General features: G+C 47.3%; 1 protein-coding gene across 1 annotated transcript in view; it reads right to left on the bottom strand.

Annotated features, from left to right (window-relative positions):
• Positions 1 to 26,414, bottom strand: part of PRMT3 (protein arginine methyltransferase 3) — a 777,462-nt gene that overhangs the window by 608,989 nt on the left and 142,059 nt on the right. The gene's annotated exons all lie outside the window — the stretch shown is intronic.

A 26,414-nucleotide genomic window follows, 5' to 3' on the forward strand; every position in this document is an offset into this window, starting at 1 on the left:
GAGAGGAGGGGGCGGAGCGAGGGAGGGGCCGCAGGGAGGTGTGATCGGGGTGGGGGGCGGGCTGGCAGGCACAATAACAAACAAAATGGCCGCAAAAACACAGCGCAAAGCACCACGAGATCGGCCAAAGTGGGGAATGCTATTAGAAGAGTGGGCAGAGGCACCTCTAAATGTACGAGCAGCAGGCAGAAACAATTATAAACAATTAATAGAGCAGCAGGCAAATTAGTGTGTCACTCGTGCGATGTGGGCGAAGCTCACAGCTTATTAGCGCTACCGGAGTGCAGAGCACAACCCAAACACAGCTGGTGGCAATGAAATACAAAGCGCTACGATACCCAGAGTTCAGGGAGCCTGGAGGAGCGACTGTCGGATATTTCCTGACCGCATCTTCAAAATTGCAATTTTCCGGAATGTTTTCCCTTCCCGCTCCTATCCTGCGTTGTCTTTTCCCAGAACTCCCCAAGCCCGTCTGACGCCTAAGCGACAGCTGCCGTCGGGGGAGTACACTTGGAAGTATGAACAGGGATTGGATGGTTGGGTAGATAGCTTTTTGGCAAAAACGGTGAAAATATGGTACTATATTACAGCATAACGGACTCAGTTTGAATGGATGATTCCGCTATCTCAACCCCCCTTTATCTCTTATTATGTCTTATTGGTCCATCAAAAAGTGCCTTTCTCATAGGTACCACTCTCCAGCCCCTTTGCTCTGGTACCGAGACTAGGTCGACTGGACTAGTACCAGACCCCTATCGTTTCTGCTGTCCCCTTAGACCCTTGGACCCTGTTCCTTTGCTACTCCTCACTTGTTTCTCGCTGAGTGCGTCGGTCTCTGCCTCTTACGCTGGCTCTGGCTTGTCCCAGCTCTCAAATCGTTCAAGGTTTCTCAAGGTTCCTCCGGGTTGATGCTTTAGTGTTTCGGGATCCCGTGTGGCTCCACCAACTCCTTCGGCCCCTTGCTCACAAGACCCAGCTCGTGAAACAAGATTGTGCCTTACTGCTCCACCTTGTGGAATGGTCCTTGATATTACTGCCCCCTTTTCCTCGAACTTCAGGCTTCAAATGATTTAGTGATATAGCGGCTGCAGAGTCGCCCGGTGCCTTTATCTTGGGGTCCGCCTACTCCCGTGGCGTCTCAGTAGGTCTTGAAACAGACCTTAAGGATCACTTCTCTGCTTCCCCGGCTTGGTGTCCTCAGCGCCCTAAGCCTCTTGGGTGATGCTTGTTTGCTATGGAGTTCGTCTTTCTCAATGCGATGCCTGGAGCCGCTTAGCTGGTGCGGCACCAGTCCACTGCTCCATTAAAACCCCCTCTTGGGCTCAAAGGGCTCAGAGGGCTTCCCGGTATCCAAAATCTTCTGCCACTTTCGTTGTCACAGTAGGTCACCGCCGCTACCACTGCTGTCCCTTGCAGCTCCACAGCAGCTCCACAACACCGGCGGCACCAGCTCACACAGCTCGCACTACCCAAACTACCCAAACGCCTTGCCTCGGCTCTCGAGTCTCCTCAGCTGGTGACCGCTGGTGACTGCCGGCGGCTTAGCGGTTTTGGCGGCTCTGCGGTTTTTGCGGCTTTCGCTTCAGCGGTATCGTGATGCGCGGCTCGCACTATGGCTTGAATGCGGCTTGTAATCAGCTTCGATTTAGAAAAGGGGGTGGTGATGAACAGAGTGTCTGAGTTAAACAGACCACTCTTACCCAGTCCAAAGATCAGGGCTTGATCCATCACCGTTATTTATCTCACTGACCCATCCCAGCTCAGAACCTGGCTATATGCAAATCAGTCTGTCCCTGGCCCAGTGCATCATGGGAACAGGGCAGACTAAACTACCAAGCCAATTCTTCACCAGAAAGGAGACAAGCTACCGGGGACCGGTTTCTGGCATTTCAGCCTTCTTCGGCCCGGCTTGCTTGAATCCTGATGGAGCAGTGAGAAAGGGACTCATGTCTGAGTATACCCTGCCACACCTATAGTGGCCAAAAACGATTTAGAAAAGGGGGTGGTGATGAACAGAGTGTCTGAGTTAAACAGACCACTCTTACCCAGTCCAAAGATCAGGGCTTGATCCATCACCGTTATTTATCTCACTGCCCCATCCCAGCTCAGAACCTGGCTATATGCAAATCAGTCTGTCCCTGGCCCAGTACATCATGGGAACAGGGCAGACTAAACTACCAAGCCAATTCTTTACCAGAAAGGAGACAAGCTACCGGGGACCGGTTTCTGGCATTTCAGCCTTCTTCGGCCCGGCTTGCTTGAATCCTGATGGAGCAGTGAGAAAGGGACTCATGTCTGAGTATACCCTGCCACACCTATAGTGGCCAAAAACGATTTAGAAAAGGGGGTGGTGATGAACAGAGTGTCTGAGTTAAACAGACCACTCTCACCCAGTCCAAAGATCAGGGCTTGATCCATCACCGTTATTTATCTCACTGCCCCATCCCAGCTCAGAACCTGGCTATATGCAAATCAGTCTGTCCCTGGCCCAGTGCATCATGGGAACAGGGCAGACTAAACTACCAAGCCAATTCTTCACCAGAAAGGAGACAAGCTACCGGGGACCGGTTTCTGGCACAACCTTGTTGTAAATATTTTTGTCCACCCTAAGCGTGGAAGGGTATTCTCAGATGTGAAACCCTTGCTCATTGCACCATCAGGATTCAAGCAAACCGGGCCGAAGACGGCTGTAATGCCAGAAACCGGTCCCCGGGAGCTTGTTTCCTTCCCAGTGTAAGAATTGGCTTTTGTAGTTTGGTTTGCCCTGTTCCCATCATGCACTGGGACAGGAACAGACTAATTTGCATACAGCCAGGCTCTGAAACTGGGATGGTGCAGTGAGCTAAAAAACGGTGTTGGATCTAGCCCTGATCTCTTGACTGGGTGAGAGCTTTCTGCTTAATTCAGAGACTCTGTCCCTCACCACCCCTTGTTGTAATATTTTTGTCCACCCTAAGCGTGGAAGGGTATTCTCAGATGTGAGACCCTTGCTCATTGCACCATCAGGATTCAAGCAAACCGGGCCGAAGACGGCTGTAATGCCAGAAACCGGTCCCCGGGAGCTTGTTTCCTTCCCAGTGTAAGAATTGGCTTTTGTAGTTTGGTTTGCCCTGTTCCCATCATGCACTGGGACAGGAACAGACTAATTTGCATACAGCCAGGTTCTGAAACTGGGATGGTGCAGTGAGCTAAAAAACGGTGTTGGATCTAGCCCTGATCTCTTGACTGGGTGAGAGCTTTCTGCTTAATTCAGAGACTCTGTCCCTCACCACCCCTTGTTGTAAATATTTTTGTCCACCCTAAGCGTGGAAGGGTATTCTCAGATGTGAGACCCTTGCTCATTGCACCATCAGGATTCAAGCAAACCGGGCCGAAGACGGCTGTAATGCCAGAAACTGGTCCCCGGGAGCTTGTTTCCTTCCTAGTGTAAGAATTGGCTTTTGTAGTTTGGTTTGCCCTGTTCCCATCATGCACTGGGACAGGAACAGACTAATTTGCATAGAGCCAGGTTCTGAAACTGGGATGGTGCAGTGAGCTAAAAAACGGTGTTGGATCTAGCCCTGATCTCTTGACTGGGTGAGAGCTTTCTGCTTAATTCAGAGACTCTGTCCCTCACCACCCCTTGTTGTAAATATTGTAATCAGCTTCGGCATTCAACTACGGTTCTCGGTGAAAACGCCGTTGCCGCCGCCGCCGCAGCTCTCGCCTCTCGCCTGCTCCTCTCCTCTGCGAACTCTCTCGTATTGCTCTTTAGCGCCACCACCAACCAATATTAAGAGTTATCGATACAAGGAAATGTAAAAGTTAAAAGTACATGTACAAGTTTTTAAATACACTGCTCCCTGCTCTATGGGCAGTTTAGGGCCTACCCTAGGGATGACGTATAAGTATTAAAAATGAAGGTGTAGGCCTGGCAAAAGGTATGTTTTGCCAGGTCGAAATGGCACTTTACAACTGCACACACAGACTGCAATAGCAGGCCTGAGACATGTTTAAACAAGCATTTGCAATGCAATAGGTCTCGCATTTGCAAGAGTTTGTGCTATTGGCATTGTAAATGATAATGCCTTTTATTGATGTGTTTAAAAAACCTGCAAGCGCTGTATGAACACCCCTTGCAGGTTAGTAAACACACAAATAAAAGGCATTATCATTTACAATGACAATAGCTAAAACGTTTGCAAATCCGAGATCTATTGCATTGCAAATGCTTGTACAAGTGTGCCTACTCGTTCCCCACTTAAAAAAAAAAAATCCTGCCCCATGCCTTTACTTCCAATGTGGTTTTTTTCCTCGCTTGCAGTACTTTTATTTGTTACACTTTACATTTTTGTATAGTTCTTGATGTGCGGCATGTTAAAAGAAAGAAAATTTGTTTTAAAGGTAATTTAAGTGAGATTTATTAATGCGAGGCATGGCGCGCTGTTGGAAAAGAAAAAAAGAACGATTTACAAGCTAATTTCTGAGGAATTTATACATGTATAAAGTTCTGACATTTTTTAGAGCAGTGTGGTAGTGAAGAGAGCTGCATTACGCACCGCTTACCTCCTGCCATTGAAGGAGCCAACGTGGTCTCTGCTCCTTATCCTGGTATGTGAAAACAAGGCAAAGGGGGGTGTCTGTGAGGAGAAGGGAGGTGTCTGGGCCTGGGGGAGGTGGAAGGTGTCTGCGTAAATAATAGGATGTCTGCAAAGCGAATGGGGTGTCTGCAAGAAGGAGGTGTCTGAGAAGAAAAGATATGTGTCCACAACTCGCTGTTTACAAATAAGCAAAACTCATAAAACAAAGGAATCAAGTGAAATGACCCCCCAAACCTACACCACCCCCGCTCCCCGGAACTGACAGAGTGGTGTTCGCAGCAGGTGCGAGGTCCCTGCCATCCACGGCCTGCTTCACACGTGCACATAGAACTGATTACATGTGAACACATGCACTGCACACTGGCAAGGCCCATGGTACAGAAGCCTGGCTTGCATTGGTGCAGCGGCACCGGGGGCCTGAGGGGCCACTGAATCCAGATGATTGCTGCCTTTTATAATTCAAACCATAGCCGGGTCAATGTTGGCTCGAAACACACGTGTACAAGAAACGTAAATAGCAGTTTATTGTCCTACAAAGGGCACGAAGCATCAAGCAGATGGTGCCCCTTCCTCTGGCCCCACTACACAGAATGCAGAGTCAATCCTGCTTCGGCCCGGACAGTCCACACTCAACATCACCAACATCAAATGGGGTAAATGTGGGGTAAATGTGGGGAGGGGAAATGTAGTACCACTTTACTAGGAACTAACAAGAAAGTTAGATGGGAATAAGCAATGTTCCCATGTTTACAGGGGAGAGCACAAGCACTTTAGCACTGGCTAGCAGTGGTAACGTGTATAGAGTCCTAGAAGGCAACAAAACTGGTTCAGGAAACAGGAAGGTGACAGCAAAACGTTTGGGGATGACCCTGCCGAAAGAGCTACCCATAGAGTAAGGGAAGCTTCGGGAGGCGCGTGGGGGGGTGAGGCGGGGGGGGGGGCAACATTACAGTTGCAGACTAGTACGTTTTGTGATTAGTAGGAAACAAGAGTACTCATCATCTTAGCACGAAACATAATAAATAAAAAATAAAAAATTGCCATGGGTATTATTTTTCTATGAAGAAAGCAAGAAAGAAGGCACGTAGACCTCAGCCACAAGAGATGAAATGTATAAGCTTTCTGTCTGCAGACTGTAAGTGTTTTACTACAGTAACGCATTCAGCTAGCATCTGCGCAAGACTCGATTATAGCCAGACAAGATAAGAGACAATAGATTCAGTGTGTAGCCCCAGTAGCTATCAACCTTGCTGCTGGAAAGTAATTACTGCTAAAGACTAAGACATGTTGTAGTCCAACGCTGCCCGTTGTCTTATCCAGCCTAGCAACAGCATTCAGGATGCTTGCTGGGAGAGCCACCCGGCCCTTGATCAGGAGTGTAAAAACGATGATTAAAGAGGTTTGCACATATCCAAATGTAATAAAGAAACATATGAATAACTAGCAGATTTATGAGATTTGCTACTTTGAAAACAAGAGGAACATTTATTTGTACGCTGAGGGAAATTGCCCTTTCCATTTTCAGCTTATTGAGGGAGAAATTAAGTTGAGATACAATTAACACATCAGGTCAGTTTATGAAAGTTAAGTCAAATATTGCCAGGGTCTGATGAATAATATATATTTAAAAAAAGATATTTTTATAGATAAACAAAACAGTAGGTTTCACTTATCATTTAGCAGCAGTATAGTCAGATAATTTACACATACATCTTTGCCTTGGTGCCATAGGCCCCCTTATGTTGCTCAATCCAAATGAATTATTCAGGCGCTTTTACGGCCATCTCGTTTGACTCGATTGGCGTACCCCACCTTTCTCCCGTACCCCTGGTCATATCTCTCCTGTCCCACTACCCTAGCTCCTATAGTTTTTGTAGTCACCCCATACTCTCACCCATTTCTTGGGACACCCTTTGGCTATGTAGATCACTTGTTCGCTCTCTGGCACCCATCTCGGTTGGCCTTCCGAACTTCAAATGATGGGGCCGTCCAAGCCACCCAAGCCCTTGCAATATTCAGTTTTGCAACCCCCACTGCCAGTTGCAGCCAATTTTTTTTTTTTACTTAGGCCAGTCATGGTCCTATTTTATTCCTAATAGTAGCAAACCAGGTTCTACTGGACCTCCACCCTGCCACCGGTGCCATTATCGTTGTAGTCTGGGCCCAGAAGTGTTGGATCAGCCGGCAGTCCCACAGGGTGTGATAGTAGGATCCTTCGCTCCCATAGCCCCACCCGCACAGTGGGGTGTCTGCTCTGCCTATTTTATGTAAGAGGGTTTGTGTATAGTAGAATCTATGAAGAATCTTGAGCTGAACCGGACGAAATCTCACTCTGACGGAGGCCTCGGGAAGAGCCTGAAGATCCACCACCCAATCTTCTTCATCTTGCGTTTTATCCAGATCTCCCTCACATAGTTGTTTTAGGGGGTGGAGCAAGTCAGGTGAGTTATTAACTAGCTTCTTGTAAATTAATTATACTCCCTTATTTGACAGTGTCTCGGTAAGTAGATGGTCCTCTAATAGCGAGGAGTCAGGGAGCTGTTCCCTCGCTGGTGACAGTGCAATGCATGCCCCAACTGGGCATGCCGGAATCTTTCCAATTCAGCCAATTTAAATTCGAACTGTTGGTCCTGAAACTGTATGTAGGACAAGCTCCTCCAGACATCTCTCAGGTGTTCTATACCAATGAGTCTCCACTTCTGGAATCCGCCTAGTCCTGCCACCTCTGGCAACAGTGCACTGCACCACAGCGTAGTACAGGCCTTCAGTTTACCCTTCCAGCCCAGATAGCCAGCCTCCCTATGCCAATCATGCCCCAACACTTGTGTTTGCTGCGACCAGTCGGCTCTGCTCATCCTACCGTACAGTAGTCTCTCCCATCCTCCCTGGGCCATGTACCCTCTTTCTACCCTGTATGCTGGGTCCTGGTGGTTCGCAAACACCCAATTGTTGATTACCAGCTGTTGCGAGGCCCAGTAATATTTTTGATAAGCAGGGAACGCCAGTCCTCTGTCATATACCTTTTTTTGTAGCTTGGCCAGTGTAATTCTTGCCCCCCCCCCTCTTTCCATAGCAGCTTACAGACTGTCTGGTTAATATCTGTGAATACTGTTGGTGGGATCGAGATTTTGCCTAAAGAATTTATGAGGATCTCGTATGACATATATACCCAGATATTTGAACCCCTTTGGACTAACCAGGGCCAAGCAGTCACGTGGCAAGCTAGGGGCTTCCCTCGACATGGGGTATATAACTGATTCAGCCCAATTGATTGTATAGCCCGAGTGTTACCCAAATATTCGAAAGATTTGGATTACTCTGTTTATCGAATTCTGGGGTCTAGCAATGTATAGCAGCACATCGTCAGCATACAGGTAGAATCTTACTTCCCATTTTCCTACTGCGGGTATACACCAGATTAGAGGGTCCCTGCGGATCCGCGTCACTAGGGCCAGGGCGAATAACATAAGCGACAGTGGGCAGCCCTGTCGGGTGCCTCTATGCAGCTCGAAGGAGCGTGAGACTGTTCCATTCACCCAGACCCTGGCCGTAGGAGTCGTCTCGAGGAGTTTGACCCAGGCTCTAAATTTTGGCCAAAACCTCAGTTAATGCAGAACTGCCAACATATAGTTTCACTCCACTGAATCAAATGCCATTCTCGCGTCTAGGGCCATCGCTACCGTTTGTATATCCCTGCAAGATTTAGTTAGGTGGTGGAGTCCATATAGGGGCCTCAGACTGAGCCGCGTGCTCCTACTGGGAATAAACCCCGACTGGTTGGGGTGTATTATCGAGGGGAGAACCATCTTCAGTTTAGAGGCCAATATTTTGGCTAACACCTTGACTTCCACATTTAGTAGGGAAATTAGCCTGAGCAGATTCTCTTTTACAAGCCAGGATATGTGACAAAACTACCTTCACCTGCTTGCTCAAATTTCCCTTTCAATTATGTTTTAGGAGTTGAAGAAGTCAGGCAACTCAGAAGGCATTCTCTGAAATCAGTGCTAAGCTCTTGTTTCGGCAACACACATTAGTTGACCGACATGATCTTGGAGCAGTTGGATTCAGTCTAACTAATAAGAAAGGATACTCAACACTTTTTTCATTTTTATCAGAGATCTAAGGTAGTAGGTATTATAGTTAGTACCATCAGCCTCTGATGGAGGTACAAGGAATGGAAAAAAATAAAATTACAGATCAAAAACAAAAAATAGACAATTGCAAATATATGACTTTTGGCTGTATGTTATTGAACCTATTAGAGACAATGTCATTATTGGCCCCACTACTACAGTGTTGCCCTTTGTTTAGTTTTTTTCCTTAACGTTCGACCTTTTTAGTTGACAAAAAATTATAAATATTATAAACATATTTATAGGGGCTACTGCAAGTGTCCCTATTTGAACCTCAAATTTTAACGGATCAAGAATGCAGCAACAAAGCTATTCTGCAAGATATGGAACATGACCCAGTACATCTAGTACTGAGGCTACCCCTTTTGTGTGAGAAAATGAAACACTGAGTGAGCATTTTCATCATCACATCAGGCTATCTTTAACACGGATCCCAGATTACTGAAATTGAAAATATCAACGCACACACCAAGCAGACATCACTTATTAAAGAATCTAGAAATATGGGATTGAAAGAGTGAGAACAAATAAAGGGCTATACCTACATACCTAGGGCAGAACATATTTACAAGATAAATATTACTAACAGGACTATCAGGGAGCCACATGTACAGACGTACACAGTTTCAATAAATATTTTTTATAAATTTTCTGAATCCTCTGCATCGAGTGGTTCAAACACAAACAATGAATAAATCAGTACAGCCACATATCAACAAGGCTGGCAGTACACAGAACCCCAGCAAGGTTATCCTTTTTTTAGGGCAGGGAGGATGGAGGCCTGATACAGGCAGAGTTCCAGACGGGACGAGGCAGCGGCAGGGGACAAATAGGTGGGGGTTTTTACCTACAAGAAGCACACAAGGACAGACAACCCGGACACCAGTATTAAAGATGTTAGAGCAATCCCATTAACAACAGTACAGCAGGGTTGGGACTATTGGGCAAAGGTCTTTCATTTGCCCCCACCAATATCCCCAATAAGTTAAACACCAAGATGGAGCTTCACCAGTTTTCCACAAAGGTCAGATTGTAGCATTATTTCAATAAAACGCATCATGAAGGGAAGCAGGATGCACAGGACTCAGTCCACTTTAGCCTCCAAGCCTCAATCTCAGATGGTTTCACATAGGATTTGGCCTTTGAACAGGGAGCTCTCAGAGATGCAACAGAATTACTGAATACAAGAAAAGACATCAACTGTAATGCAACAAAGGTAGAAAAAGGAAGCATTTGATTGAATCAGAAAGAATGATTCTATTGTTGTCAAGTCCGCAAACAAAGAGGGTGTGATATTTATACAGGACATTGTAGAATATATGAAGGAGATATTGCACTAACTTGGAGTACAGATACATTACACCAGAATTAGGAGCAACCCAACACAGGAGATGAGGCACCTGATTAGGTTTATTACTGATATTGGACTAGTAGAAGGATATTTATGTGAACAAGATTACCCTTTCTTGATTAAAAATAAACCTTGTGGCTACAATGTACACAATACAATTTGAAAAGAAGGGGACCCCTATATATAAAATTGATACACTTGCTATACATAGGGAAACTAAACTATTTGGTAAAGGTCTATAGTCAAGTGACAACACAAAAGTAATGAACCACAAATAATATAATTACCGATATATACTAACAGATGAACTCACCACTCACCAAGTTATAAGCGTTATTTTGTATATATTTATTTTATCCTGAGAATTTATGTTTTCATTTTTATGATTTTTTGAAAATATTCATTGTGTACAAATATATCTTTTACATAGAATTACTTATAGTACATAAACATTAAAAGCCATTGGAAGACAAACATATGACACAACAAGTGATTTATGCAATATGGCAAGGTACAAATCGTATGTATAAAAAACGCATGTCTAATCATTAACAGCGTATAGTACAACAACTATTTTTCTAAAAAACCTATTTATTAAAATATAGGAGTGGAAAATACAGGGCTGGGCCCTGTATGGTCCTGATGAAAAGCTTGGGGAGCTTGAAACATGTCGACCATAACATTGATCTAGCCCAAATTTAAGGTTAGAATACAGTGTTACCCCATTTTAATATACCACACTAGGAGCATAATAAATTGTTGAGGCCCACTAGCACGGTATTTTTAATCACACATCCACTCCACCATCACCACACTTTACACCACACATAGTCATTTCACAAACAAGTGCTCCTGCGTAGTCCGCTAGTCGCAGCACGCCCCTTTTCGTAGAGAACTGGGATGGCCCCAATGATGAAGCATGTCACCGTGGGGCAACCCCGGTGAGTGAGGGGACTCTAGAAAGAAATTTTTCTTTCTCATTTTCTGGTACACACTGACATAATTGACAGTAACCATATACACCAACTAGGTCTCTGAACCCTGTAAAGTGGGTTCCTATCTGGAAGTGAAGACGCTCGGCGGCGGTGAGGGTGTCGTCGGAGTTGGTTGTGATGCAGATGGTGTTTCTGTGGACGATGGCGATGCCTCCTCCGGTTTGGTTGACGCGGTCCCTCCGTGTGATCTTGTAGCCATCCGGGATGGCTATGGCGATGTCGGGGGCTGAGGAGGTGTTCATCAAGGTTTCTGTGAGGAAGGCGACGTCTGGTGATGTTGTGTCAAGGAGGTTCCAGAGTTCGACGGCATGCCTGTGGACAGAGCGGGTGTTAAGCAGGATGCACTTGAGGTGATTGTTGCTGGTGCTTGGCTTGGCGGGTGTGGTGCAGATTCGGAGGCAGGTGAATTTGCAGGCTTGGCAGGTGAAGGGTCCGTGGGTGCGTTTCGGGATGGCTTGGTAGCAGGCGGGGTTCCGACCGGTGTTGAGGGTGTGGAGGGTGGCGGTGTTGTAGGTCCGTCGGGTGGGCTAGCCTCGTCGAGGGCCAGGGGTCCTGGCGCTGGGCGCGGTCCAGGCGCTGACAGGCACAGACGGGCTTGTCTTTGGCGCGCCTTCGGAGCACAATCGGCGCGCCCGCTGCGCGTACGCGTGGACTGTGGGAGGGAGGAGCAGCTGGGAGGTGGGAGCGGGGTGGCGAATGGGAGGGGTACAGAAGGGAACAGGGGCGGGGGCACTGGGGAGCAGCGGCAGGGAGCGAGGAGCAGGGGGGTGAAACGAGCGGGAAAAAACGGTCCTAAGGGTGGCGAAAAGCAGCTGATGCCAGGGGCGGCAGCAGGGCACAAGGACAGAGTCACAACAAATGCACAATAATACAGTGAGAGAAACGGGGCACAAGAACAGAATCAGGCGTGAAAACAAGACAAAAAACAGAAAGGAAACACCTCAGGGGCAGCGGTGAACTCTCAGTGGCAGCGGGGGGGACCAGGCGCACTCAGAGGGAGCCGCGCAGTGCGAGGAGCGATCGGACCTGGGGACAGGGTCAGGTCACCATGCAGACTTGAGGGCTCCTTTATGCATATTATATGGGAGTGTACGCTGATTCATGAATACTGGAGAGAGGTGCACGAGTGCATGAGTACTGTCTGGAGAGTTGCGATTCGGCCCGAAGCCAAGCGGTGCCTTTTGAATGTGTGGGCCCACGGACTTTAACAGCATCTGGTGGGCAGGGCTGACAGGCCTATAGTGTGGTAGGGAGAGCAGGACGCTGTGCATACACAAAGTGTCTGGGATATATCCCCTAAAATGACATAATTGTTGGGGAATCTGAAAGGTCCAAGCAGCTAATGTGGCTCGACTCTCCTTAAAATACACTTTGGCTGAATCTGCCAACTCTGTTTACAACCTTTTATTGTATTCTCCATGTGTATTTTCATATTTTTAACTGTTTTGTATGGCACAAAGAAGTTTTTATGAATGTATAATCTTTTGAATAAATTGTACAATTTTCTATTTATCATTTTAATTTGTTTTTATTCTTATTTGCCAAATAAGCCAAATGGTGGCTAAAAGAAATATTGCCCGTCTAGGGGGAGTGACTGCGCCACCTACACTGGGAGCCTGGAAGGCGGACATGGACTGGAGTATGATTAGGGAAAAATCTGTTTATGTTGCACGAGGTTGCCCCCAAAAATGGAGGGCTGTCTGGAATAAATGGAATGCATATCGTGACAATATTTGTGAACACCCTCTTCTCCCCCCCTTGATGAACCACCATCGCCTTGATTCTCATGCTATTGTGATATCCGCTCTGCTGTGTATAATGTACTAATACACGTTTTGACCTAATTTTCATTTTTGTGCTGTGGCGACCCATCTTTAACTGTAATGTGATGACCAATCCTAGTTAATACAAACAGATTTTTTTTTAAAGTCTTACTGCCTGCACCAGGTAGCTGCAATTTTGGCGTCAAAAGCCACTTTTAAGTCATGAAAAAACGTACATTCAAAACTTCAAATCAACATTAAAATTCTGAAACAAAGATTTGTATGAAATAAAAGAACCCTGAAGTATTTCAGCTTTGCATTTGCTTTAAGCAATGGTGACCTTTTGGCAAGAAATATATTATCTAAAAGCTGCAGTTATTTCACTTAAATACATGAATGGCAGTGGATGCCCCGATTTGCTACCCACTTGTAAAGTTTGCTACAAGTTAGTGGAGCTTAACAACATCTTTATTATTTGCACTTTCGCTGTCTACACTGAAGGCAATCAGATTCACCTGGAGCAGGCAAGGAGTAAACCACATGGAGCCTGCAAATCTTCTACATTAGTCCTGTTCTTTGGAAAGAAACCGAGGCAGGCCACCATGCTCCCATCCCCAACAGTAGGAGGAGAGCAGAGGATCAGGGGACAGCAGTAGATCAGGGTGCAGCAACAGGGTTGCATCCTTTGGGCTTCACTCTGCCTTTACACCCTTGGTCACTAGACTACTTGAATGCTTGGTTAAGATGCTGGGGATGCTACACTCGTTTGTTGAGAGGCAAACATATGTTCCCACATTTCACCATCTGTGCGTGTGCAACACTCCATAACGCAAGGCATACACTACCCTTCTTTACCAATTATACTCTGCTCACCTTAAGGGCAATTATGTTGTTGTCAGAAGAGTGAGCATAGGTTAGCCAGCTAAGTTTGCAACATTCAAAGAGGGTGTCCCTTTTTTTTTTCTCTTTCTCATAGGTTGAGTGGGAACAGGTTTTGAACCCGTACATTACTATTCAAAACACTTTTCTTGGCGAATCATGATGACAAGAGTAAATACTTAAGCACACTTTGTTTCTTAAGCTTCTACCGTGGGTCAACGTTGCCTCTCCAAACAGTACATGGTGAACATCTCGCTGACCATTTACAGGCCACAGTGAACCACTGCAACAACGCTCTTCATGGCGGCGTCACACATTCCACGCAATATCTTTAGATGAGGAAAAATGAGGCAGAAAAATGCACACAAGCCCAGTACTTCATTATTTAGAATGGCACATGAGGGAATGCTCATGTCACTTTTGAGGTAACAACTATCATCCACAGGACTCTGTGTGAAAACCATCTGCAGTGTTGAAGGATCCGAATAAAGTCCATAACAGTTGGAGATAATCAAGGAGGCAGACGCCTTTTAACATTTTCCCAAAAACAAGAAGGTTAGCTGTAGACCACATGAGTGTCGCACCTGCCACTCCTTCTCTAACTTAAATAGGTCTGAAGAAGACGGACATATGGTCCTCTGAGATGTGGCCTGATGAAGGATGGCCGAAAATAAAAGGCAAAGCGTAGCCTCTTTGAACAATATGCAGTTCTCATTTGTGGGAAGCAATGTGTTACCATCCCTAAAGGTAGTGGTTGATCCTGCTCATTATTGTATGGCTATCGCCGGAAGGGGACACTAAAAGGGCTTGGAGGTTGGGGTTGGAGGGGCGGATGATTGAGACGAACCCTGCCCCTGGTGGGCAGGGCTGACAGGCCTATAGTGTGGTAGGGAGAGCAGGACGCTGTGGATACACAAAGTGCCTGGGGTATATCCCCTAAAATGACATAATTGTTGGGGAATCTGAAAGGTCCAAGCAGCTAATGTGGCTCGACTCTCCTTAAAATACACTTTGGCTGAATCTGCCAACTCTGTATACAACCTTTTATTGTATTCTCCGTGTGTATTTTCACATTTTAACTGTTTTGTATGGCACAAAGAAGTTTTTATGAATGTATAATCTTTTGAATAAATTGTACAATTTTCTATTTATCATTTTAATTTGTTTTTATTCTTATTTTCCTCTACTATTGTGAATTATTATACGTGTGGTTATGGCATCTAAAGGGCAGTGATGTCTCCCCTTGGTATTAACTTGTAGCAGGTACTATCTCCCAATTTTTTGGCAAACTAGGGACTCTTGTACAGTTCTATTGTATTACTCCTTGTCCCCTATTGGATTTAAAAGGAGACTTCTCTTTTCTTTTTAATACTGAATCTGCCTCCTGGCCAATCGGAGAGGAGCCGTCGAAATACATGTCCATCATGTATGCCAGTATGTCTCCAGAGGCATAACGAAAGTTGAGGGGGCCCCACTGCCAGGTACGCAGAGGGGCCCCCACTCTGGAATAATCAGGAGCTCACAGGCCTGAGTACTGTGCTGAGGGAGCCCGCGGGGCCTGGGTTACGCCCCTGGATGTCTCCAGAGAAACTAGTAGACATAATCCAGGCATTTCATCGAAGCCCCACATATAATCCTTGGTATCCAGGCTAGAGTGAATGACAAATTTGTCCTCATCCAAACCATCTTGAATAGTTTGGGCTAAGGAAGCCTCTAAGCCTACTGGGAGTATAGGTAAGATCTCACCCACCATTGTCAATGTTCGTGGGTGTAGCAATCTAGGAAACAGCTTGCACTGGCCAGCCTCAAGGCAAGGCTGGCTGAGGAGAATAAATGCTTGCTGAATGCATCTCCCTGCCGGGGGTGTGGTTGGAAAGGCATTAGAGAGTTCACTCTACTCTGCAGCTTGCAGCACCGGACTTTAAGAGGTTGGATGCTGTGTTAAGAAGTATGGGTATCCTAAAGACGGTCTATAGCGGTAGGTAACCTGTCTGTTGACTAGGAACCACACCAAACACAAAGCAGTGTGTCAGAAGGGGCTTCATTGAAGGGCAGAAGAGGTTTTGTTGGTCCTTGGCCAGGTGGAAGGACATCTGTCAATACACTTTTCTACACCTTCATATTCAGGAGGTGAGGGTCAAGGACCTTCCTAATCACTGTAACAAATGAGTTGCTTTTGTCTGTCGGTTGCCTGGTGGGGGGAAACAACCAGTATCAGATGAGATGTCTGACTAGCATCCTGTAAGTCCATGTACAAGCTATTATTACCATAGGATGAGGCAAACTCTTTCCCATCCCCACTATGGTTGTCTCTATAAGGCTAGCCCTAGTTGGAGTTTGAGCAAAAAAGTTGGTGTAATGCGTGTCTGCGATTGCACGGAGTGGAATTGTGTCCGAGTTAGAAGGTTTCAATAGAGGTTGTGGAACAGCAAGGTCTGGCCGAGGCCTCAGTTGAGACCACATCGGCTCAGATGCAGACACTATGATAGGTTGCAGGTCTTATTCTTGTGTTGGTGGCATCAGTGCCAGCGCCAACCCTTGAGGAACTGGCGCAGATTTCAGCACTGGTCCCACTGCCGGCACGGAACCCGAAGCAGTGTAAGTAGTCCACATGGTGCAGAGGGTAAACCTGCAGGTAGTAATACCACTTGTTGTGCCTGTTGATCCTGGAGGCCTGAGAGCATGGCAAAGATTCACAGCACGGCCTCCAAAAAGCCTCAACCTGCTACAAAGTCGCCGATTAACCCTGGAACTTAGGGTGCAACGGGACAAGGCATAGAATTGGCTCCTAAGTGGAATATGGGCAATTTCTGGAGGCACAGTTATGCTCTTGTACCCTCTCTGCAGAGTGGCGGGAAGGGGTAGAGTACAACTAAGACTGCTTATGTTTCTTCTTTGACATATCAGAAGACTATGCCCGTTGGAAGATCTGACTTGGGAATGACTGCAGTAGTGGGTCCTTGCTTTCCACTTCAACATAGAGCAGGAAAGGCACTGATGCCTTCGGTGTTTCACCACATAAAGCCTCACCTCACGCTCTCGAATGACTTTAGATTTCATCTAGGCGTTTTGTTCATAGGCCTTGGAGTTGAGCAACGACCCCAAGCACCAGAAGCACACCGCGCGGGGATCTGTCATAGACATCTGTTTGCGACAGTCCTTACATGGATAAAATCGTATCTTTTAAAGAGGTGACACTCCTTGAACACTTGAAAACTTTTCTGGATAAATCGCTTCACTGAGTGAAGCAGAAAGCAGCTGAGCTCTGGATCCACGCCTGTAAACATGGAAATTAAGGAAGTAAAGTCAGTGCACGTGCGTGGCACTTTAATGCGACTCGAGGCATCGCTTTTGGAGGGGAACAGCAGTAACACAGAATAACATGATACCACCTTCCGGCAAGCAGGAGGTTTCTGGATCCAGTCTGGCCCTGAGAAATCTACAGTTAGAAGTATCCACCAGAAACAAGTCGCATTAGCAGACTGAATTGCAAAGCTAGCCGAGGCGAAAATCTATATCCGCACAGTATTGATTTTCTTCCACTTTCCCTGATCAGCAGTGTAAGGGGGGAAATCAGAATGCTGTTTGGTAGAAAGAGAGGACTGGGCCTCAAAGCTCTATGGTGAGGGATGAGCGGGCAAACCTTTTGACTCTCCAGGAGCACGGTGCGGCAGTGTGCAACCTGGCATTTTACAGCAGCTGCAGAAGCAGGCTTGCCTCAAGCAATCAGCTATGGTCCAGGAAAGCATCGCTGAAAAAGTTAAAAAGGCTGTGTCGCAGATGAAGCAGACTGGAGAGTCCCAATGAGGAGAGCAGCCGTGTTTTCCTCTATAGACAATGGCAATTCAAGGCCTTGTGCAGAAGTGATGGACATGAAGCATTGTCCTCAGTTAAGGAGCAGCGCGCACTCCATGTGCGGAACGCTGCCACACTTAAAAGCTTTAGGCAGGGCTTAGAGTGACAGCTGAGGCATATGCGCATATGCGTGACATTGCATTTCAGTGCGGTAATGCGGAGTACCACACTGAAATGCGTTAGTCTAACGCGTGATGCGTGATACTTGGCAGGGCTGCTCTATTGACGGCCCTGCAGCACAGTGCAATCCACCTCCATCAGGTGTTTACTCACCTAACACTCTGGAGTGCCAAATGGGAACCAGCATCAGTAGTCAGGAGGTGCAAGCCCACCTCACCACTGCCCTCATCATCACCCTCTTTAGACCTCACTGAGAATAAGTAAGGAGACACAGCTTTCTCACTAGGTTTGAAATAGTGCTTGTTCCTTTAGCATGCTACTTGTGACAATCTCTACGCCTTGCATCCAGAAGGAATTAGAGAAGCGTCATATTTAGAAAATTGGCCCTCTCATGTGGCTGACCTGAATTAGCCACCGTGGGTTTCAAGAGAGCTTCCGATTGCGGTGCCCGAGTTTCAGCCATGAAAGATGCAGCCTAGGGGCTCAATGGTCGATTAGTACAGGGAGCCTGAAGAATCTTTTTGGCACCCACAAGCCCACCAGAGGGAATACAACTGGATTTATTCCTGTAGCACGCCTCCATCGGCTGGGGAAAGGTTGACATTTATGCTGGTTCAGTGCAAGGGGCTTAAGACCAGAAGCAGGTCTTTGGGCTGCGGTTGCCTTCTGATGCTAGAGCCTGGAATTAATCCTGTGGTTTTTTCACCAAGTCTGCCTACAAGGCTGAGATCAGGGAGAGGAGTCAGAGGCCTTATGCCTAGAGTTGGTTTGATGCCATTGGGCCCAAGAGTCAGAGGACATCGGAGGTCTTTTCAGTCAGAACCTTTCTATGCACCGTGTCTGACACCAACATCTACTTAGCACAGGTATGCAGGGCATGAAGCCGGACTACTTTGGTGAGGACATCCCAACACAACACTGCACTTAATATGCTTTTAGGAAACAGGTTTAAGAAGAGCAACTCTCCAGATCTGCGTCCAGGAGCGTGGATAAAAGCGAACATATATCGCTGATACAAGGTCATGCCTTGGCTGTCATATCCAGTGTGTTTCATGAGCTAGGATGGAGCTTGCGACACCTACCACTTCAGTATTATAGACACGAGAACAGAGGCAAAGAGGCCGTCCGGAGGCACACAGACTGTGTGCCACACATTCTGTGCACCCTCTAACAATATGCATCATTTGGGCTGAAGGGGTCTCATGGGCCCCTCCACACTTCCCCTGCAGGGGGGTTCGGCCAGTCACTACGCCCGTCGGCAGTGGAATCTCCAAACCCTAAAACCGCACCCCCCTGAATTGCAGGCCAGGTTCCACCTGCACAGGGAAAGATGCAGAAGATGCAACAAAGAGCTGCTCTGCCTTTCACTAAAGGCCTGCCCTGGGGGGGGGGGGGGGAGGGCACACATTCTATGTCCCCATTTGCACCCAGTGCACCTCGTTAAAGTTGCACCACGACTCTATGCTTCATCTGTCGCCGCAGAATTATTGAAAGAGAGTAAAGGCTCCAGGCGAAGTGATCATTATATACGTTTCATGCAGATTTGCCTTTTTTAATCAAATCAATCTCAGCAGGTAATTTTGTTAATCAATACAAAGATGAGCCATAATAGCTGAGCCATAAAATCTCAATCTTACATTCTCGCTCTACGTGATCACTTCACTTTGTCTCTTCAATCACAATAAAAATAAACAATTAACTGCAGAAGTAGAGGGTTTTCTTAGCTCTAAAAAATCGAGCTTGTTAAGAGGCTTCCACACTGAATATTAAATCTTAATCTTTTTGGAGGAAATATCGAACTTATCATGGTAAGACTACCTGAGATAAAACACCTTCCAAACAAGGTATAAAGGATACTTTAACTTTATAACATGATATATCATATTTACACATGTTCTTCTGTAATTACTACATACTGAGGAAATGTTTTCATTTCATAAATGTGTGTTCTCATTCAACGACAAATTGTCCTACCTTCTAAAATCTGATAAAAAAAAGTATTAAGAAATCCAAACTATGTAATCCTTTTTCATAGTTGAGACCTCTCAATCCTTTGTTATGAATTTGGCTTCAGCTTGCCATAACCAGATATCACTATTCTCTCATCTTCCATGCTCTGGGAGGGTAGTACAGATACTTGCAAACTCCAAAAATGCAGCCTTGCTGCCACGGCCATTGTGAAAAGGCACAGCTACATACCGGCTCCAATGACTATAAGCATGGAGCAGACCTGTCCATAATCCTTCTGAATCCCACTGTCAATGCACGAGAGCCTCAACAATAACAACGCATACATGATACAATGGCTATGATAGTTAATGAAACTCTTTGTGTCATATGTCATACGCATGTGAGCATTTCACATGTATTTCAAGATACTGATCCCATACTGACATGCCTTACAATCGCCTCGTGTGAAAATACTCATTGATGGTTGTTGGGGTCAACTTTTATTAATCTTGAATTAAGGTGAGTGGTTGTGCGTTTTCATTTCTTCTTCAAGTCATACACCAGCAAGTCATATTACTGCCTTGTTTCCACTCTGTCGAGAACCCCCAAAAGTTCATCAGAAGGTTGTCAGAACACATCATTTTTTTAGACCTAATAAAAACAATCAAAAGCGGCAAGGCAAAGGATTGCTGCGGTCTAAGTCCTCATAAAACGATGCCTATGACATTAGACGAAAGTGGCACAAGATTTGAATACAAGTCAAAACCATTAATTTGGGTTTATTAAAAAATTAAGGTATTGCAGAAGGCAAAACGTCATAGCTAAATCGTGGGGAATCAGCAATTAAAAAGTTAAATTTAAATCAAAATCAAAATATGCAAGAAGATTAACATAGATCTGCAGAGCAAGTAGCAGCTAGAACCTACGTATAGTAAAGCAAGACCAACATAGAGTCTGCCCGACCAACATAGAGTCTGCCTACAAAGAGTGCTCAAAAAAGGCTGGCACATATCATAAAAATATAATTTTTTATATGATTTTAGGCAAAGAAAGCTATACACATTTAGCTGCGTCTGATGGTCTGAGAGTAGTAAAGTATAAATGTTAGAAGACACAGACATTCAAATATATTAGATACATTCAATATGATACATCTAGAAAAATCTACTCTACTATATATATATTTATGAATGAGGTATACATAGGAAATGAAGGAGATGATAGTGTAACGTAAACAATATAATGTTTGATGAATGAAAGGCTCTTTTGTTCAAGTGTAAGAAAAGGCCTTGAAAATGACAAGTACAGGAACATCCATGACATATCTTTTTCATGAGGGAAGTATGTTAATATAACTGTATCTGATATAACAAACACCATTTTAAAAAAGCTGATATTTTACTAGTTTTCTGAATTGGAAAAAGAACCACAGAGAAACACATGCACATGGAGAATGCTTGGGTAAATAAAATAAAAGGGTGCTTTCCTTCTGCAAATGATCTCAAGAGGGGAGAAGATGTGGTCTAACAGCTAGAGCGGTCGACCTCGAAACTGGGGAACTGGGTTCGAGTCTCGACAGGGATGCTAATCATCCTATTATTCCTGGCAAATCACTTAATCTCTCCATGCCTAACAATATGAATGAGTCAGTCTATAACCTAACTGGTGCTCCTGTAAAGCGCTCCGATACATTTGGTAAAGTACACGTTATATAAAACTTTAAAAAAAAAAAAAGCTGGTTTGAGGACAAGTCATGCTAACTAAAACACATCTAGCTCAAGAATTATTTTCTAATTATTAAAAACACTCACAACAGTTGCCTGGATCGCATCTCCTCTTCACATGCTGCTATCTATTTTGCATTGGACACACTTCATAAACATTGGTTGGTTACATAATTCACAGTGGGCCACCACAGTACTTCTGGGCCCTGTTACTTCACCTTAATCACATCAAGCATTGGCCACTTGAACGGCCTTTCATTATTTCCTTCAAATGCCATGGTCCCCTGCACTACAACAAGCAGTCCATAGGATGTGCAGTGAGGCAGCTTCAGCGAGTCTGTGCTGTTCGTCAGAGCAGCTACATTCTGCCGTCATGGAGTTTGACAGAGGGTTGGGCAGGGATGAGCAGGGTGTCTACCTGTTCCTGCCATGGATTATGAATAACTCTCACTTGTAATCTACTACCAGAACCTCAAGCTTCTTAATAAAAGCCCTCTAGTAAACGGGCTTCTTGCAAGCTTCTGTGTCTGCTGAGAGTGCGCCACACCTTGAACCAGGGTGGCACACATTGTACACACTTTGTATACTTCATGGTGTGGGCAGCAAAGTCTTTGGCAACTGATTCGTAAATTATGAATTGCTATAACAAGCATTGCAGTTTCAGTCACCCCTGGTTACATCAGCCTACTTGACGTTAGTCATTTGGGCATCTGACTTGGAGTCTGTTTCCTTCTGTACGGGCCCAACATAAGAGGAGCCGCGTGACCTGAGCCTCCTCCCATAGAACAGGTGAGCGGAAGCACTCTTGACTGACAGTTCACCTGCACATCATCATGACCACAGCACGGCCCACCTTTTGTCCAAATGAACCAGCCTGCCATACGTGCAGGTAGTAGGATTCGTCAGCAACCTATATGCAGGTTCCGCTTCTTAAATCCCACAGGCGCAGCCAAGCTAGGGCCACACTCTCATGAAGACGACAATTCCTCTAAGTTCACAAGCAGTAGAGACGTCGCTTGGTGCTCTGGGCTAGCCTCCGGTCGAAAGACCAGTGGACTAATGTCATTTAGAATACCATTTGCGTAACACATTTTTTGTTTTACTGTTGCTACGTGGTTTCGAGTTTATAATGAATAAGTTATTTTCCTATTAGTCAGTTATTGCTATGTAAAAAAACAAAAAAGAGGGTGTACTTCTATTTTTGAAGGGACTTGGATAGTGTTTGCAGTGTGTGTTATTTAGCATTGTGTTCCTGAGCCGTGGGGAGTGTTGATCGTTTTAATGTTCTTCGGTGCATTTTGCTGCATTTGTCTTTTGTGGGACCCAGCTACATTACTGGTAGTGCACTCTTTGTTTGGTGCTGCATGTCTGCGTTACTGTTTATTGGTGTGTGAATATGAAAGAGGGTGGGGTGCTCACGCTGTACTGATATAGGTTATGTTATGGGCTGTAGGGGCCGTTTTGAGTGTTAGAGGTTTCGGGTCGGTCAGGGTGGCAATGCTTAGTGTAAACATGTGCTCTCTGCGTTCTAGGTGTTGTGTATGTGTCTGTTATTTCACAATACCTTGCTCCAGTAGGCTGGCAATTGCCGGTTAGACTGGTGACTTGGTGTCATGCATGTTGGGGATGTGCCTGGACATATGCTTCTGCTTTTGTTGAGACCTCTTAACTGACACAAACTACCAGGCCAGGCCGTCCCTGAATCGAGACCCTTGCGTGCCAAGTCCAGTTTTGTCCTGCTTGGGGCTCGTTGGTTATGCATTGCTTGGTTCGGTCGTGCATAGCTTGGCTCGGTCGTGCATAGCTTGGCTCGGTCGTGCATAGCTTGGCTCGGTCGTGCATAGCTTGGCTCGGTCGTGCAAAGCTTGGCTCAGTCGTGCATAGCTTGGCTCGGTCGTGCATAGCTTGGCTCGGTCGTGCAAAGCTTGGCTCGGTCGTGCATAGCTTGGCTCGGTCGTGCATAGCTTGGCTCGGTCGTGCATAGCTTGGCTTGGTCATGCATAGCTTGGCTCGGTCGTGCATAGCTTGGCTCGGTCGTGCAAAGCTTTGCTCGGTCATGCAAAGCTTGGTTCGGTCGTGCAAAGCTTGGCTCGGTAGTGCAAAGCTTGGCTCGGTCGTGCAAAGCTTGGCTCTATCGTGCAAAGCTTGGCTCGGTCGTGCATAGCTTGGCTCGGTCGTGCATAGCTTGGCTCGGTCGTGCATAGCTTGGCTCGGTCGTGCATAGCTTGGCTCGGTCGTGCATAGCTTGGCTCGGTCGTGCATAGCTTGACTCGGTCGTGCAAAGCTTGGCTCGGTCGTGCAGTGCTTGGCTAGGTCGTGCATAGCTTGGCTCGGTCGTGCATAGCTTGGCTCGGTCGTGCAAAGCTTGGCTCGGTCGTGCATAGCTTGGCTCGGTCGTGCAAAGCTTGGCTCGGTCGTACAAAGCTTGGCTCGGTCGTACAAAGCTTGGCTCGGTCGTGCATAGCATGGCTCGGTCGTGCATAGCTCGGCTCGGTCGTGCAAAGGTTGGCTCGGTCGTGCATAGCTTGGCTCGGTCGTGCATAGCTTGGCTCGGTCGTGCATAGCTTGGCTCGGTCGAGCATAGCTTGGCTCGGTCGTGCAAAGTTAGGCTCGGTCGTGCATAGCTTGGCTCGGTCGTGCATAGCTTGGCTCGGTCGTGCAAAGCTTGGCTCGGTCGTGCATAGCTTGGCTCGGTCGTGCATAGCTTGGCTCGGTCGTGCAAAGCTTGGCTCGGTCGTGAAAAGCTTGGCTCTATCGTGCAAAGCTTGGCTCGGTCGTGCATAGCTTGGCTCGGTCGTGCATAGCTTGGCTCGGTCGTGCATAGCTTGGCTCGGTCGTGCATAGCTTGGCTCGGTCGTGCAAAGCTTGGCTCGGTCGTGCAAAGCTTGGCTCGGTCGTGCAAAGCTTGGCTCGGTCGTGCAAAGCTTGGCTCGGTCGTGCATAGCTTGGCTCGGTCGTGCATAGCTTGGCTCGGTCGTGCATAGCTTGGCTCGGTCGTGCAAAGCTTGGCTCGGTCGTGCAAAGCTTGGCTCGGTCGTGCAAAGCTTGGCTCGGTCGTGCATAGCTTGGCTCGGTCGTGCATAGCTTGGCTCGGTCGTGCAAAGCTTGGCTCGGTCGTGCATAGCTTGGCTCGGTCGTGCATAGCTTGGCTCGGTCGTGCATAGCTTGGCTCGGTCGTGCATAGCTTGGCTCGGTCGTGCATAGCTTGGCTCGGTCGTGCAAAGCTTGGCTCGGTCGTGCAAAGCTTGGCTCGGTCGTGCAAAGCTTGGCTCGGTCGTGCAAAGCTTGGCTCGGTCATGCATAGCTTGGCTCGGTCGTGCATAGCTTGGCTCGGTCGTGCAAAGCTTGGCTCGGTCGTGCAAAGCTTGGCTCGGTCGTGCAAAGCTTGGCTCGGTCGTGCATAGCTTGGCTCGGTCGTGCATAGCTTGGCTCGGTCGTGCAAAGCTTGGCTCGGTCGTGCAAAGCTTGGCTCGGTCGTGCAAAGCTTGGCTCGGTCGTGCATAGCTTGGCTCGGTCGTGCACAGCTTGGCTCGGTCGTGCATAGCTTGGCTCGGTCGTGCAAAGCTTGGCTTGGTCGAGCAAAGCTTGGCTCGGTCGTGCATAGCTTGGCTCGGTCGTGCATAGCTTGGCTCAGTCGTGCATAGCTTGGCTCAGTCGTGCATAGCTTGGCTTGGTCGTGCATAGCTTGGTTCCGGTGACTCAGTGAAACCTGAATTTAGTTGCTTGTGTTTCGATTCAGGGAGGACCGTGCTAGGCAGTTCGGGCTGGGCTGCTCCTATTGGATCAGGGTCAAGACTGATGTGCATGTGGCTGGGTCGAACTCCTGGTGGCCTGGCGGGCAGAAGAACAAAGGGCTGGAATGCTACCCTGAGTGACTGTCATTGGCTATACGCATTGTAAGCATTCCTCGAGTCACGTTTTGTGTGTTTGATCTACCGCCGTGACTGGCCATGAGCATGCCCAGACCTGTGATCCACCGCCGTAAGTGGCCATGGGCATGCCCAGACCTGTGATCCGGCCCCGTGACTGGCCATGAGCATGCCCAGACCTGTGATCCACCGCCGTGATTGGCCATGGGCATGCCCAGACCTGTGATCTACCGCCGTAAGTGGCCATGGGCATGCCCAGACCTGTGATCTACCGCCGTGAGTGGCCATGGGCATGCCCAGACCTGTGATCCACCGCCGTGAGTGGCCATGGGCATGCTCAGACCTGTGATCCACCGCCGTAAGTGGCCATGGGCATGCCCAGACCTGTGATCCACCGCCGTGAGTGGCCATGGGCATGCCCAGACCTGTGATCTACCGCCGTAAGTGGCCATGGGCATGCCCAGACCTGTGATCCACCGCCGTGAGTGGCCATGGGCATGCCCAGACCTGTGATCTACCGCCGTGAGTGGCCATGGGCATGCCCAGACCTGTGATCTACCGCCGTGAGTGGCCATGGGCGTGCCCAGACCTGTGATCCACTGCAGTGAGTGGCCATAGGCATGCCCAGACCTGTGATCCACCGCAGTGAGTGGCCATAGGCATGCCCAGACCTGGGCCCCGTGCTCACTGTGCCACTGGACCCGAGCTGCACCCCACTGACAAGCCCCAATTAGGGAGACACCGGCCTTGGTTTGCTTTTGTTGCAGCTCACAGGGCACCTGGTCTGGCGTTCAGGCTGGAATGTTCCCACTGGAGCAGGGTTAAGACTGATATGCATAAGGCAGAGCCCCAACTGGGGTGGCACGGTGGGCAGAGGAACAATGGCTGGAATGCTACCCGAGTGATTGCTAGTGGAAAGAATTCAGGCAAGCATCCTTCTATCACCTTACGTGAACGAGGACTTGCTGAAGCTATTTATGTTCTCAGTAAAAAAGCCAGCTTTACTCATCTGAAGTTGTAAAGGTACATGTGTTGTGTAAGCCAGCAGCAGAAACTACAAACGTACGCACAGAGCACCGCCTCGGCGTTGCCATCACCGCGGCCACTGGGTGGCGCCACACCTACAGTGACTGTGCAGGTGGTAGGAGGGTGGAAGGTGGAACGGTGCCGCCAGACTCCTCAGAAACATTTTTGG

This window comes from Lissotriton vulgaris, chromosome 2_2 (assembly GCF_964263255.1).
Source record: "Lissotriton vulgaris chromosome 2_2, aLisVul1.2, whole genome shotgun sequence".
Classification (NCBI taxonomy): Eukaryota; Metazoa; Chordata; class Amphibia; order Caudata; family Salamandridae; genus Lissotriton; species Lissotriton vulgaris.